Genomic DNA, 11,550 nt, shown 5'->3' with positions numbered 1-11,550 from the left:
TCCAGCCCCACGTGTGCTATGATCAGGGCTCCTTGCTGAGCCTGGAGCCTGCTTGAGATTCTCTCTCTCTCCCTTTGCTCCTCTCCCCTGCTTGTGAGTGCACGCGCTCTCTCTCTCTCTCTCTCTCTCTCTCAAATAATGATTAAGAAAACAAAAGAACGAGAAGAAATGTCTTTGGGAGCCAGAGTGTGGTGCCACCAAAGGGACAGAAAGCTTGAACCGAGGAAGGAAGTTCACCGAGGGGTGGGGAAGCCATCTGTCTCGCTGAGGCTCAGTCAAATGGTCCAGAGCTGTCGTAGAAACCACCCTCAGAGAAACCTCCTGGAGGACTCACTAGGATTTCACTGACTGTGTGTGCAAGTACTTCCATCTTAGGTAATGGTAGGAAACGCAGGCCAAGGTGGCTCCTTCTAGCAAGGGAAATCGGCAGTCAGGGAACGTTACAAAGCCTCAGTAAAATTAGGCTAAATTCCTTCAGCTCTTTCTCATTGAAGTGGGTAAAACCCTTCTTTCTGATGACATGTCTTTTGACCCCACACAGCTTGTGATTCAGGATACTTGGAAAGATTAAACATTTACCCAGTGTTCGAGGGTGCTCAACAGACATTTCCTGAGGCCCATGATCGAGGTCCTGGGGGCATTTCTCGACATTATCTCCAGGTAAGAATGGTAGTGACTCTGACCCCAAGAGAAAACTACCAGAAGCATCTACTTGATTGGAGTCCCAGAGGGGAAAAGAGAGGGAATCTGGTAGAGGCAATATTCAAGAGGTAATGGTTTGGATTTTTTCAGAACTGATGAATGACATGAGTGCACATTCCAAGCAGAATAAATTAAAAAGAAATCTGCATATAGATGCATTATAATGAAATTGCAAAGCAGTAAAGATGAGGGACAAATATTAAGAGCAGCCAGCAGGGTGAGGAGGTCGGCTTGTCTTGGAAGGAACAGCAGTCAGACTCACAGAAAGCTGGAGGGGGCGTAAGGATCTCCTAAAGCGCCAAAAGAAAAAGTACCACGTTAGAATTCACAAGGCAACTGTTTTTTCTTTTTCTTTTTTTTAGTTTTAGTTTTAGTTTTTGAGTAAGCTATAGGCCCAACGTGGGGCTCGAACTCACAGCCCCAAGATCAAGAGTCACATGCTCCACTGAGCCAGCCAGGCACCCCTCAAGGCAGCTTGTAAGAAACAGGGTAAAAAATAAAGACATTTTCAGATACGTTAAAAGTAAGTTTATCACCAGGAAGACACTCATTAGATGCAATTAAAAATTTTTTTTTAAATGTTTATTTAGTTTTGAAAGAGAGACAGTGTGAGCAGGGGCGGGGGGAGGGGAAGGGCACAGAGAAAGGGAGACAGAGTCCAAAGCAGGTTCCAGGCCCTGAGCTGTCAGCACAGAGCCCAATGCGGGGCTCAAACCCACAAACCGTGGCACCATGACCTGAGCTGAAGTTGGATGCTTAACTGATGAAGCCACCCAGGCACCCCTCATTAGATGAAATTAAAAAAAGTGTTTTTTTAATGTTTATTTATTTTTGAGAGAGACAGAGACAGAATGCGAGCGGGGGAGGGGCAGAGAGAGAGGGAGACAGAATCGGGAGAAGCCTCCAGGCGCCGAGCTGTCAGCACAGAGCCTGACACGGGCTTAAACTCGCACACTGTGAGATCGTGACCGGAGCCGAAGTCTGACACTTAACCAACTGAGCCACCCAGGCGCCCCCAGAGGAAATTGTAAAGGAAATCCTTTGGGCAGAAGGTAAATGATCCCAGGTGGAGGATTTGAGATACAAGAAAGGCTGACGAAGACAGTGGCAAATATGTTGGCAAATGTCAATGAACAGCGACCGCAAGACTTAGGAATTGTGATGTCTAGTGGGCCTTAAAATATATATGGAAGTAAAATGCCAGATAAACATACTGTGTAAGTCAGGAGCAAGTAAAGGAAGGTCCTTTTATTATTTATCTTTGAGGTTTCGTTACATTTAGACTTAATAAGTATGCATGTTTTAATTTGTAAGGCACGTCCTTAAAAGAATAGAAACACCCCATAAGTCAAACACGTTGGAAGAGAAGAATGATCAGTCACGCAGCAAGAAAATACAAATGTTGCTGGCAGGTGGGGTCTGAGGACTCGGGGTGGGGGGGTGGGGGGGGGTGTTCCCGCAGCACCGGCCTGGAGGGTGGGGTAGAAATCAAACACGAGCCAGCAGGAGGTGAAAGCAGAGTTCACTGAAGACACAGGGAGAGAGCAGGTGCGGACAGAGTGTCTGGGAGACACAGGAAAGGAGGGAGTCTCCTCTTTGCTCAGGGCCTGGAGTTTTTACTGAGGCTGCCGGTCTGGTGCATGTGTCCCCTCAGGCATCCAGGAACCGGTTCGAACAAAGACCAGGGTCCAGGCGTTCTTCCTTGGAGCCAGGGGGTCTTGGCGTTGAGATATCTAGTGCAGGAGATGCATGTGATGGCTTTCTCTGGGCATTCTCACCTGGTCCGTCCTTCGCTGTTACCTGTTCTAGAGTAATCGAGAGAAATCATTCATTCCTTGTATTCCATTGTCAGGAGGACATACGCTATTTGCGCTATAAGGCAAATAAAGTGGGGGTCAGGTCCGGGCAAGAACGGAAGCAGGAAAAGGAGCACACTAACCCATCCCCCCTCCCCTCCCGCCACCGCCCTGGGTCCCTTCAGTTTGTCTGTCTCAGCCCCGGGCAGGCGACAACAAAGAAGGGCATGGAGAAAGCAGTGGCCGGAGAATAGGCAGAGAGAACAGCGAGCGCCACAGCCCAGCGGAGAGGCAGCGTGTGGTCAGAGAGGAAACGAAAAGGATGTATTTGGCTGGAGGGCAGAGCGTGGCCAGCAGGTGCTGGGGGAAAGAGCAAAGAAATGAGTAGAAGACAGGGCGAAAGCGACCTTGTCAGCAAGTGATTGGAAGCACTTTGGACTTGATCTTAAGAATGACGAGAATCCATCGAGAGGTGTGAGGACCAGAACTGCCTTTCAGAATGGTGGCCCAGGGGACGAGAGGGAGACAGCTAGGAGGCTGATCCAGGAGAGGAAGGATGGTGACATCAGCAGACACAGAGCCCTGACTAAGGGCCAGGCTTTGACCTAAATATGTATCAGGTCTTCACATTTTCAGTCACGTGGGCCCTATTCACAAAAGTGAGGAAAATATTGCCATTATTATCTGCATTTTGGAGCTGAAGATATGAGGTACAGAGAGATTAAATGTGACAAAAAAGATACACACGGGTAGGGAGTGGACCCACGCAGTGTGGCTCCAGAAGCTGTGCTCTCAGGCCCCCGTGCGTCCCTCCACTGTGTCACAGGCTAAGGTTGGCCGTTTACCGGATGTGGGGAGTGTGGGGGGAGGAATCAGGATGACCCCCAGCTTTCCAGCTCGGGCAGCTGGGTGCATGGTGGTGGCCTCCCCTGAAACAGAAAACACGAGAGGGGGACCCAGTGCTGTTTTAATGGGGGTTGTAGACCATCTCCCCTAAGCCTACCCACGGGCTTGCTGAGAGTGGGTTTCAGGTTCAAGGGGAGCAGAACGCAGACTGGACAGAGCGCAGGGATCACTAGTATTTAAGTGGCAGGCAGGGAAAGAGAAGCTGCAAAGGGGGCTTGGATGCGGAGGCCAGGACAGTAGGAGGGTCAGCCTGTGTCCCACGTGCCGGTGTCGGGGAGAAAGGATTTCTGTCTCCTCAAAGGTCCTTCCAACAGGACTAAGAATCAAATTGACCTGTGACACATTAACAGGAGAAAATCAAATTTAATAGGTGTACATACAGGGAATTTGCACAGACAACAGAAATTGCAAAGACGGGGAAAATGAGGTGTCTGTGTCCCTCTGAGCTAAGGAGAAGGGGGCAGGGGTCTGGACCTCAGAGGAAACGAATGCGCTTCCCAGGGCGACAAGAGCAGATGTTTGCTAATTCGATGTTTGCCCTGCCATACAGATGGGTCACCCAGATAAGATTTGTGTCTGTTACTAACCCTGATTCTGGGAAAGACCCCCAATTTAGATTCTTGTGTGTGGTTAAGGGAGGGACAGAAGTTACTCATGAGTCCATAGCATCTCAAGCGCCTTCGGCTCAAAGTAATCTACATGCCAAAGTGGCACGTTTGGTGGGGGGCTGTCCTGAACCCCTTCACTGGACACCAGATGCAAACATAAGTGCAATAGGAGGGCGTCAGATGGGTGTCGCAAAAGTCACCTCCAAGTGCACCTTTCTAGGGCGATTTTAAAACTCCGGCTTTTCTGCGAGCTGTTATTCCTCAATCAAGAGGCTGACGGTTTTTGCAAGACTTAGGCAGTAACGCTACAGACGCCGGGAATGATTGGGTCCATCGCTCCCTCTGTCTACCCTTCCAGAGACTTCTCTCACATCCCACCCTCTCTCCTGACATCTCCACAGCACCACTCAAGTTCCCCATGTCTCCCACTCCCAAGGGTTGGGCAAAGCCTCTCCTGGTCCATCCTGGCCGTGTTCCTGGACATTAGCTCGTTGCCTTGTTGGTACAGCAGACAGCACTTGGAAGTCTCGCGCTTGGCCGGAGTTGCTCCCGCAGAGCAGAGAACAGTGCTTACGACAAGGTTGAGGTTTAATGCCCCCTCCCACCCTGATGTAGAGAATCTGGGCCAAGGAGAGGATAGGGTGTAGGATTTCCCATACCATCCCTCTGCCCTGCTGAGACGCACCCTGGCCTGTAGACGGCTCGGGGGAAATGGGTTGAGTATTGTCTAAGAGGCCTTCAGGGTATCAGTTCAGCCGGTGTATATGCCCTGCCCAAACTGTTACACTGACGGCTCGTCATGTATAGCTCTTGCTGTCAGTTATTCTTTGGGGGTTTGACAGCCCAGGAAATAGCTGGCCCCATAATTAAGCATAAAGACAGTAGCACGACTTGAACGTACAGTTCTCAGCCTCTGGCTGTTGAGAGCTTCCTCTGCACGTCTTTCTCAGCCGACTTGTTACAGGCAGCGTAGTGGTGCGCAGAAGGGGTCTGGGCTAAGCCTAGCACCTCGGCCACGGTGAGGCCTTGGGCGCGCCTCACATCTCTGTGGGCCTGGATTTCTTCGGCCGTGGGGCCACAGGTCCTCTGAGGCTTGTTTTAGTTTGAATACCCTTTGATTTCGTGGCTTTCCGAGTCGGAAGATGGTGTGCTCCGAACCTGTGCCCCCTTCCCCACCATGAGGTCAGTTCTGCCTCTCTACTCCCTCCTGGGGTCCCAACGCAGTATGGCAAAAAGAAAGCACGAGATGCTTTTGACCCGGAAGACCTGGGACACGGAAGGTGGCGGTGTTGGCACCATTCCCGGGATTTGGAGCGCCACCATTGCAGCAGACTATACTGTCCTTGCTCTGTGGCTTTCTTTCCTCATTTTTCTTCTCCATGCTCCCAGAAGAGCCGTCCCACACTACATTCTCTCCTAGCTTCTACCTGATGCTTCCTTCTAGCAAGTTCAATGAACGACCCTTACTTTTCAACTCTCAGTGCTTCACTTTGGAAAACTGACCCTGCGGTCTGAGACACCCCGTGATTTCAGCAAAGGCCGCAGTGGTGCCCAGTGTGGGCTCCCAAGGCGGTAACTTATTAGTCCTTCATGGAGCACACCAGCCGGACCGAGATGGCAGGGCCACGAGCTCCGTCCTGCCTCCGCACATTCCACCATGGGCTAGTCTTGCTTCGCCACCATTAGACTCCAGTTCCCCCATCCAGTACACCATTAGATTCCCCCGTCCCCCATCACTGTATTCCCTTTTCAGGTTCCTTGGTGTCCATTCTTACCCACCAGAGAAGTTCTAATCATGTTGAACTTCAAAAAGGATAGAGTCTTCCCTTTCTTCCTAGGAGGTGCCTTGGAACCTACAGAAATTTCTCTACTTCTTTGTCTACTAGCAGTTTTACATGCTAAGGATTATTAGGAGAGGCATCCTTCCTTGGGTTATAAAAGGTCTACACTCACCAGGACCAAAGTGTCTATCTGCCTCCGATCAACGACCTAAGAGGGAGAAGCCATTCATGCGCTTCAACAGCCAGCAGACTCCCATCCCCAGCAGCGTTTTCTAGAGTCCCATCCCACCTGTGTCTCTGTCTCCTTTCCTATCTTCCCCTCCCCCTCCCTTTTCCTCCCCCTCCTCCCCCACCTTTTCTTCTTCCTCCTCTTCTCCAACCCTATCTCTTACTATATGCATACTAATAATGGTAAAGAAAGGAGTCCATCATGCTCACATGCCTAGATTTTAAGTCATAAAAGGATTTGACCTTTACTGTCACCCATTCTCTTGATGACATATGTCTAGAAATCCTAATTCATAAAACATAAAAATGGGAGAAACAGTGATTTCTAGCCATTATTCCTGCTCAACATAAAATCCACAGGCAGTGAAATTGCTAAGTGAGTTCAATACATTCCTTCCTCGTTGGGTATCGGAATGAAGGAAGTTGTTTTTCATGAGAAAGAGAAATCTAGGGCTAGATTTACTTCTCTGAATTCACTTCTCTGAATTTAAGAACATGTTGACTTTCACATCTGAAAACCAGTTCAGAAGTCACTTCTTGTGCCAGAAATGATACTAGTGAGAAATCTAATGCATCAAGCAAGTTACAGAATTCTCTGTGAGGTGATTTTCGTCTTGAATGGATTGCCGTGTTCAGGTCTCCTGTGAGGACATTTGCAAACTGCCCATCACCTTCAGGGCAATGAGGCCGTAGCCTGAACATGCTGGGCGGTAGCCAGAAATAGGTAACCAGATGGCCTTCTCGGTGGTTTTCATTAGGGTAAACAGTTTTCATCATTGTTACAGATAATGTGCAAAAGTGAGAGGAACTTAGGTAAACCACTAAAAATTGTTCTGTGCAAGACATAACATAGCAAAATAAATATAGCAAATTAAAGTATGTTTTCTTTCAAAGCCGTGAGTCTAGGTAGCTATAGCTTAAGAGGGACAAAATGGTGTAAGGGAGGGCTTTGAAGCAAGATGCCTGGGTCCTTATCCTGGCTCTAAGATTTAGCCCTGTGACCTACATCTCTCTGGGCCATCTTGGGTTACTGTGAGAATTTCTGAGCCTAAAATATTGATAGAAAGAGAAACACCAAAGTTATATTTTGTGTGTAAATATAGAGCCACAGGTGACTTTTGATTTCCCTACTCAAGGTAATTTCCTAAATGTTCTTCAGTAAACATGTATTGCTTCCAAATGAAAAAAAGAAAAAGACATGTACCCAGTATTTCCCAGTTTATTCTGGTAATAAATGATTCCTACCTTTATATCATAGGGCTCTGTTAAAGTTCTAATAATAGAATTCTATTTTGTTAGTCATTAGTAGAAGTTATTATTCATCCATTTGTCCATCCATCCATTCATTCTAGAACTACAGTGCTAAGAGATGCCAAGACAGACCCTTGTAGGTTTCTGCCTCCATGAGTTCACAGTCATGCACGGGAAGGGGGTGGGCAGGCTGGATAAGAAAACAGACTTGTACGATAGAGCATGATGAGTGCCTAAATAAAAATGCTGTAAGAACATGTCAGGGAAGGGCGCCTAACTCGGATTCAGGGGAGTGAAGAAAGCGAGGACGGGCTTCTCCTGAAGGGAGGCTACAGTCAGCAAAGTAAGGAGAGAGAGAGAGCCAGCCAGGACAAGCTTTGGAGTGGCTGGTGGGGGAAGTGGCAGGCAGGCGGGGAGAAAGCTGGTTGGTGAGAGAAAGTTGGGTGCCGTAAGAATGTGCAAAAAGGTTAGTCAGGTGTGGAGGTGGGAGCTTCTCCAAGAAGAGGCCCAGGGAATAAACAGTGACAAGGTCATGAAGGGCCATGGGAGACATCCGGTGGCCATTGAGCCTCATCTTGAGAATGATAGGGAACTTCTGAAGAGTCTTGTAAACGAGTCACGTTTCAGTTTTGCACTCTGGCTGAGTGGAGTGGAGGTTGGCCAACCAGAGTAGACACTCTTGTAGTCCTCTGGAAGGGAGGAGACGCAGCCAGGCGGATCGTGGCGGCAGGGAGGACGGAGGCTGTGGAAGGCTTGGGGAGATGTCCTCTTCAGGGACAGTCAGTAGGACTGGAGGGAGCAAGGAAGATAACAGGATCCAAATTGCCCCTCAGGCACTCAGATGTGCGTCCCCCACAGGGAAGAGGAAACACACTTGAGGTAACGTGATGTATTGACACGTCTCTGAAGAGCCACTCATCCCAAAGCAAAAGAACGCAGCCTTGTTCTTGATTCCTCTTCAAGTAAGATTATCATGAGGAGGCTTTTCTATAACTAAACCATAGGAAGATGCTCCAAGATCCTTTCTGTTTGTCTTTAAAATTGTTCTCGTGCCCTTGATAAAGCTATGGGGTATATATATATACCACTGCTACCACTGCTGTGCAATCTGATTGCACGTTTTCCTATAGATAAGTACCCTCTTCGACGTCCCTTTACAGTCTTTTGTCAGTCTAAATTTATCCGTGGCAGCTCTCAATATGGCAGCTGTCCCAATATCTTCGTTCCTTGATTCATTCAGCAAACATTTAGTGAGCACTTACCCTGTGTCAGGCATTGTGCTGGGCACTGGACACAAACATCAAAAAGCCATTATTGCTTCCCTCCAAGGTGCCACCCAACCCATTGTGAGGCTTTCTTGGTGAGGCCCGGGAAACTCTGTACCTGTGACTAGGCTCTGTTCTGCTCAGATTTGTCCTTCAAGAGTCATACCCAAACTTCCCAAAAGCTTCCCCTAATGTCACCAGTCTATGGAATTCATCTTTTTTCTATCCATGTTTTGGTATCAAATAATGTGCTGCTGGGCTGTGACTCACTTCATCGTGTATTTGTTACCTTCTGAACTGGATTGTGGGTTCTGGGCGGCAAGGTCGTATTAGGCAGGGTTCTCCAGAGATACAATCAATGGGAGATATAAGGAATTTCCTATAAGGAATTGGTCGGGTGTTTATGGTGGCTGGCAGGTGCCAAGATTAGCAGTTGGCAATCTGAACACCCAGGAGAGCCTATGGTGTGGTTCCAACTCAAAGACAAAGACCCATGTGCCTAGTGAAACAAGAGTTTCCCCTTACAGGGAAAGGGGAGGGAGTGCCTTTTTGTTCTTTTTAGACCTTCAACTGATTGGATGAGGCCCACCCACATTCGGGAGAGTGATCTACTTGACTCATTCTACCATTTCAAATGTTAGTCTCATCCAAAAACACCCTCCCAGACATGCCCCAAATAATGTTTGACCAAATATCTGGGCATCTCGTGGCCCAGGCAAGTTGACACATAAAATTAGCCATCACAAGGGTCTACCAGTGTTTCCCGTCTCTTTAGCAGCACCCCCACGTTACGCGCCGTGGGCTTGGTATCCAGTCTCGCCCTCAAGGAGCAAGCCTGCGCTCGGTCATGGTCTCCTGGAAGCTGCCAATGCTTGGGAATTCGGGCGACCTCAGTCTGCAGGCTGCGCACGGGCCATGGGGCAATGGGAGGAACAGTATCTCTGGGGGAAAAGACGCTCTGAATTAAAGAGCCCGACACACCATCCAAAAGAGTCATCCCTGCAGAGAGGAAAGGATCTGGGGTCAAGACAGTAGGACAAAACCCAGACCAGAGGGAGGCAATTCAAAGCGAAACGTAGGAGCTGGAGGCAGGAGAAATCCCCTGATCTGGGAAGGGTAGGAGACGCTTCTCCTGCCGGCTCTAAACTCTTCCCCGTGACAAGGGGGCCTGAGGGTCCCCAGGACTTGCGGGGAGGAGGCACCAATGGGCATCTGACGTGCTGCAGGACGTGGCAGGTGGCTCCTGACGACCGCTCTCCTTGCCGAGAGCCTGTTTAGGGGGCCAAGTCATGGAGGGGTCCCAGCCCCTCTTCTGCAAGCTGATGGGGACAGTCAGGGGGTGCCAGACAGAGAAGTGGGGGCCTGAAGCAGGGAGGAGGATGTGTGTGGAGCCGGCAGTCAGTTCCCTCATTTGAGAACAGTCTGTATGGAGCCTGTCAGACCCCGTATTCTGTACTCTGGAATCCAGCAGGGGAGAAAGCAAAGCCTTACTCTCAGAGAGCTCACCCCTCAGAGGGTGAGGGGTGCCTGGGGGGCTCAGCTGGTTAAGTGTCCCACTTCGGCTCAGGTCATGATCTCATGGTTCATGGGTTCAAGCCCCAAGTTGGGCTCTGTGCAGACAGCTTAGAGCCTGGAGCCTGCTTTGGATTCTGTGTCTCCCTCTCTCTCTCTGCCCCTCCCATGCTTATCCTCTGTCTTTCAAAAATAAATAAACATCAAAAAAAATTAAATTAAGCACACTGGAGGAAATCACATGGCCCCTCTGGGCTTCTGTATCTTAAAAAAATTACATATATATAATGTATATATATTTTATACATATATATGTATACACACACACACACACACACACACACACACACACAATGGAATATTACTCAGCCACCAAAAAGAAATCAAGGGGCGCCTGGGTAGCTCAGTCAGTTAAGTGTTTAAGTGTTTGACTCTCGATTTTGGCTTGGGTCATGATCTCACAGTCATGAGATCGAGCCCCACATTGGATCCTTCACTGAGCACGGAGCCTGCTTAAGATTCTCTCTCTCTCTCTCTCTCTCTCTCTCTCTCTCCCTCCCTCCCTCCCTCTCCCCACTCTGCCTCTCTCCTCTGCTTACGCCCTCTCTCGCTTTCTAAAAAAACTGAAATCTTGCCATTTGCAGTGATGGGGATGGAGCTAGCGTGTATTACGCTAAGTGAAGTAGAGAAAGACACATACCATATGATTTCACTTACATGTGGAACTTAAGAAACAAAACAGATGAACATGTGGGAAAAAGGAAAAAAGGAAAAAAGAGAGAGGGAAACAAACCATAAGAGACTCTTCACAATAGAGAGCAAACTGAGGACTGATGGAGGGAGGGAGATGGGGACCGGGCTAGATGCATGATGGTCATTTAGGAGGACACTTGTCATGATGAGCACTGACTGTTGTCTGTCAGCGATGAATCACTGCATTCTACTTCTGATACCAGTATTGCACCGTACGTTAACTAATTAGAATTTAAATTAAAAATTAAAAAAAAACCCCAAACAAACAGAAGATGTCTAGATTGGGAACCCAGAAGCCGACCCTAGGACGAGGCTGCAGGTACAAGGAGCTGATTCAGGAGGAAAGGAACCCCTGGCAGGCAGTGTGGGGAGCAGGAAGGAAGGGAAACAGCCAATAGACTATGTGAGACAGTCAGACATTGCTGCCTGCCACCGAAGCTTTGCCCTGCTGGGAGGCTGGGTGCTGGTGTAAAACACACCGCTCAGATGGGTTCCTCTGAGGTACCAGGTGGCTGGGGCTCTTATGCACCGCCTCCCCATCAGTCATTGGTTGAGGGCTGCTCCCAGGGCATTTCCAGTCTACTCAGCAAGATGCAAAGGACTCCAGAGAGGAGAGAAAGCCCTCAGGCCACAAGACGCAGATCCGACAATTCAAAGGAGTGGTCTTGGCAAGTGGTAAGGCCAGGGGGTGGGGGTGGGGGGTGTGGAGTACATTAACATATTAGCGGAGGCACTGGAGTGGTTTTCG

At 49.0% G+C, this 11,550-nt stretch overlaps 1 protein-coding gene across 1 annotated transcript in view; it reads left to right on the top strand.

Annotated features, from left to right (window-relative positions):
• Window positions 1-543: 543 nt before the first annotated feature.
• DCLRE1C (DNA cross-link repair 1C) overlaps window positions 544-11,550 on the top strand; it is a 70,325-nt gene continuing 59,318 nt past the window's right edge. Inside the window, exon 1 of the mRNA XM_045464792.1 lies at window positions 544-660. The gene's annotated coding sequence lies outside the window, so the exon portion shown is untranslated. The remainder of the gene's footprint in view (window positions 661-11,550) is intronic.

The sequence above is a fragment of the Leopardus geoffroyi genome, chromosome B4, assembly GCF_018350155.1.
Source record: "Leopardus geoffroyi isolate Oge1 chromosome B4, O.geoffroyi_Oge1_pat1.0, whole genome shotgun sequence".
Classification (NCBI taxonomy): Eukaryota; Metazoa; Chordata; class Mammalia; order Carnivora; family Felidae; genus Leopardus; species Leopardus geoffroyi.
This window is presented reverse-complemented; position numbering and strand designations above follow the sequence as displayed.